At 38.4% G+C, this 5119-nt stretch overlaps 1 protein-coding gene across 3 annotated transcripts in view; it reads right to left on the bottom strand.

Annotated features, from left to right (window-relative positions):
- The window catches only part of LOC128661023 (transcription factor E2F5), a 102986-nt gene that overhangs the window by 2659 nt on the left and 95208 nt on the right, over window positions 1–5119 (bottom strand). The window lies entirely within an intron of this gene.

Genomic DNA, 5119 nt, shown 5'->3' with positions numbered 1-5119 from the left:
CTAAAAACAGAAAGAATAAAAAAATTAAATGTGTAATGCTGATGTACAATGGACGTATAAATAATAGCACAAACACTTAAAATATTTATTCTTTTAGAAGTGGGAGCTAAACAAGAGCCTATTACAGCGGCAGACCTAATGAACAAAGGGCCCTAGTGCAAGAATTTTTGCCTGAAAAAAATAAATTTTATATATCCAGTATTGGGATATACACTGAATATGTTAAAGTGACAGTCTACACCAGCATTTTTATTGTTTTAAAAGATAGATAATCCTTTTATTACTCATTCCCCAGTTTTGCATAACCAACACAGTTATATTAATATACTTTTAACCTCTGTGATTTTCTTGTATCTAAGCCTCTGCAAACTGCCCCTTTTTTCAGTTCTTTTGACAGACTTGCAGTCTAGCCAATCAGTGCCTGCTCCCAGATAACTTCATGTGCACGAGCACAGTGTTATCTATATGAAATATGTGAACTAACACCCTCTAGTGGTGAAAAACTGTTAAAATGCAATCTGAAAAGAGGTGGGCTTCAAGGTCTAAGAAATTAGCTTATGAACCTCCTAGGTTAAGCTTTCAACTAAGAATACCAAGAGAACAAAGCAAAATTGGTGATAAAAGTAAACTGGAAAATTGTTTAAAATGACATGCTCTATCTGAATCATGAAAGTTTATTTTGGCCTAGACTGTCCCTTTAAACAGCCACTGTATAGTAAAAAAACCCATGGGTACATATAGCCTAGTACACAGTTATTTTTTTGTTTTTTTCTCTGACAGAATTTGGAATGCCCACAATAGTCAGAATTAGATAACAGGTAAAGGGAACAAAATAAATAATGAAAGTATACTGCAAAGTTGTTTTACTATATTAATATCTCAAAGTGTTATGTCCCTTTAAATGCTTACAAAAAACTGCCCCTAAGACATGACACACATTATCACAACCAAACTATCTTTAAAATAAAAGCCTAAAGGAAGAAATAAAGACAGCCTGAAAGGTGAGGAGTTGCCTGAAAGCAATTGTTGAGAAAAAAAAAAAAAAAAAAAAATCAATTTTCTTCTAGATAAATCAATATCTTCATAATTGGTCATGTTTGGCATATTAAACTTGTTTATAACAATATAACATTTCCATTGTTCTCATGTTTTGTTCAGAATTGATGTTAATATGAAGATACACAAAGCGCCCCACAATAAACCTATAACTTAGGTACACTAAATTTATCTGAAGCAGCACTCCAAGAAGGTACTAAACTATATACAAGTCTATCCCTAATACAGTATCATGAGTATGACAGGAATCTAACTTCTAAGTGCATGAGTCTAAGCAGGATAATGATTCATACAATGAATTGATCTAGTAGATTAATATGTATATTGTGTAATAATGCTTCTGTGAATGTTCCTCCGAACATTTATAGCTGCTATCAAAGTTATTTGCTTACCGATTGGTGCTCTGAGAATATCCCTTCCCAGTTGTCTATCAGTCTTGGCAGAGTATACCATACTACTGAATACAAACTGCTTTTTTAACTCAAAGCTAGAGCATTCCCTAAATTTGAAACCACAGTTAAAGGGAAATGAAAACACATTTTTCTTTCACGATTCAGGCAGAGATTGAAGTTTTAAAAGAACTTTCTAATCTATTATCAAAATTTCCTTCGTTTCTTTGGTATCTTTTGTTTAAAGCAGGGACATAAGTTCAGTAGCATGCAAGTGTCTGGCACACTATAAGGCAGCAGTTTAGCAAGAGCACTAGATGGCAGCACTATTTCCTGCCATGAAGTTCTCCAGACACCTACAGTATCTCAGAAAAGAGAGTACACCTCACATTTTGTAAATATTTTATTATATCTTTTCATGTGACAACACTGAAGAAATGATACTTTGCTACAATGTAAAGTAGTGAGTGTACAGCCTGTATAACAGTGTAAATTTGCTGTCCCCTCAAAATAACACACAGCCATTAATGTCTAAACCGTAGGCAACAAAAGTGAGTACACCCCTAAGTGGAAATGTCCAAATTGGGCCCAATTAGCCATTTTCCTCCCCTGTGTTATGTGATTCGTTAGTGTTACAAGGTCTCAGGTGTGAATGGGGAGCAGGTGTGTTAAATTTGGTGTTCTCTCTTTCACACTCTCTCATACTGGTCACTGGAAGTTCAGCATGGCACCTCATGGCAAAGAACTCTGAGGATCTGGAATTTTTTTTTTGTTGCTCTACATAAAGATGGCCTAGGCTATAAGGAGATCACCAAGACCCTGAAACGGAGCTGCAGCATGGTGGGCAAGACCATACAGCGGTTTCACAGGACAGGCTCCACTTAGAACAGGCCTCACCATGGTCGACCAAAGAAGTTGAGTGCGACATGCCCTGGTATTCTCTGAGGCTGGTTCCGGAGGAGGAGCTTAGCACAGGTTGCTGAGAGGTGTCCTCCAGTCCTAAGCACCTGGCGGAATTTCCACGCGCCAACCCCTGATACCTGGGGTAGCTACCAGGACGGCAAAGCACACACGCCATCGGAACACACAGTGGAACTACATACCACTGTTCCTTATTCCCCAGCTTGGAAAGCTTGTAATATTCAAGAATCAGACTCAAATTTAATAATAATAAGAAACAGATTAAAACGGACTACTAACCCATTTTTTTGCAGAGTTGTCTTCCCACCGGGGTTCTGATCTGAGTGGGGAGAGGTAGCCACTGTGCGCGAGCGGTGGTCTTGCATCTCTAGCTCACTGACATATCCACCTTGGACGCCCAGCTCGACTTATCCTGCCTCCCCACCTGGTATGAACAGCTGATCTTCCTGCCGAAACTGTCAGGGTATCACACACGGCCCGCCTGAGATCATCGTAGACGTGAGAGCACTCCCTCCTCCCCCACCGGTGCTGCGCGGGAGGAGGTGGACCAGGGCTGATCTGGTAACGAGTGCTCAAAGCGTCAAGACTCCCACATCAGGAACCGGGAGCTGGTAGAAGCGATCGACCACGACACGAACGCGGCGAGAAGGCCAGCACCAAAGCGATCACCGGATCCCCCCTCCCCCACCGATGCTGCGCGGGAGGAGGAGGACAGAAGGTTTCAGCGTGCTGGGAGTGACTGGAGTCACACGCTGCCACTAGAACCTACAAAGCTCGATAAGCCAACTACTGTACAGCAGTAAGCCCGACCGTGATCTCAATCGGTTGGCTGATTTCCTCCTATAGCGCGGGAGCTATACGGGAGGAGGCAAAGTGAGAAAAAGCCGATCCTTCTATCCTTCCATACTTGAAGGGCCCTGCATCACTTAACAACTAGCAAGACCGCAGTTTCTCAAAGGCACCACGGGGGAGGCAGGTGAGTACAAACAAACTATGTGAATTTACAATTTCTCCGCTTGAGAACATATATTTGTTTAATTATTCCCTCAGCTCTCTTATAAGACCATTAAAATAGATGCAACAAGAGACATAGATCATATTACAAGGGAAACTCAAAGTTACATGCCTTGATATACCTTAGTGCAAGAGGGAAATAAAGAACAAAAAATAAGACTACAAAGTTAAACAAATGGAATTGCTACTTAGTTACAAATCTGTAACAAACTTACACATGGATGATGAACTCAAAATACACCATGAACTTGATTAGAAAGAACTACACCATAAAGTAAACTTGGAGATATACCTATAAGGAATACTTTTCATGTCTCTGTTTCCCTGCAACAAACAGCAGGATCTTCTGTTTTACTGCCTACAAACATATTATAAGATATTGGACTTGTTTTTTGCTTTTTTGTCGTTTTATTTCTGGTGTTTTTTTTTTTTTTTTTTTTTTTTGCTTATAGAACTGCAGTTACAATTTGTTGCCTAATCTCAAGTTTCCTGTATAGGGTACTAGATCCAATAATTTACATATTACTAGTAATTCAGCCTTTTCAGAGATTGAATTATATACATAATATTGTATTTTGACTGTTTACTTCCAATCACTTTTACTTTTATCAGGAGACATATAGGCAGTGTGTTTGTATATCATCAGAGGCCTGTTCAATCTTAGCATAAAGCACCGGACTGAGTACTTTCACCTGTTAATAGAACGGCATCTACAAACTGTTGTCTGATCTCAATATCACCAGAAACAGAATACATACTTGTCTTATTTCTATAAGCTTTTTATACAAAGCATCAGATTTAAAAATCTATACATCATTAGAAATTTAGCTTCTTAGAGATTGAGCTACCTGCCTATAATTGGAATTTGATTGCTTAATGCCAATTATTTTTTCTTTTTCTCAAGAGACACACAGGCAGTGTACTATTCATTATTATTGTACTGTATACCACATCTTTTTCTTAGGAGATACACACATCTTTTGCTAATATACAAACTATACAGTTTTAGACTAGTATAGTTACATTACTTTTCTCTTCTGAGATTCGTATAATTACAGCAATTGGTTAACTAGCATTTCCTCCACAGGACATTTGACATATGTCACAATAGGATGCCCCCTTTCAATCTAAGCTAGCACCTAACTCGCTGAAAAATAAGTTCCAAGTCACCAAATAACATACAGATTAGAAAAACTAACACAAGTTGAAGAATTCTTAATAGAGGACACAGAGAATTTAGGAATAGATATCTATTTATAATTTAATAACCTGGTTGTCCTCATTTTCCTTTAGTTCAAGAACAAGGTTAACCACCGCCATTGTTTGATCTACAATCTGAAATAAAACTTCACTCACCCCTTTTTTTTTTTTTTTTTTTTTTTTTCCTTCCTTATTTTTCTCCTCACAGGACACACCTAAGCACATTTTTTCACCTCCTCTTCCCCCCCCCCAACTGTGGGGCTGCCCCTTAAATCACCTTAAATTTTCACAATCAACAAATTTTCAAAGCACAAATAGGCACTAATTATTTTTTTTTTCACACTCACTCTCTTTTATGGGACCACTCTTAACTAGAGTGAAGTTCCCCTAGTCACGCACCCAGTACATGGACAAATATCTTAACAAAACTCTTTCCCCAAACATGGCGAGTAGACATAAGGATAAGAAATCTAAAGGAACTCTAGATACAACAACAGATATACATCTCTCAACCCCTAGGACAACCTTAGCAAATGAGA

This window comes from Bombina bombina, chromosome 5 (genome assembly GCF_027579735.1).
Source record: "Bombina bombina isolate aBomBom1 chromosome 5, aBomBom1.pri, whole genome shotgun sequence".
NCBI lineage: Eukaryota > Metazoa > Chordata > Amphibia > Anura > Bombinatoridae > Bombina > Bombina bombina.
Note: the sequence above shows the minus strand (reverse complement) of the source record. Positions and strands in the feature narration are given on the sequence as shown.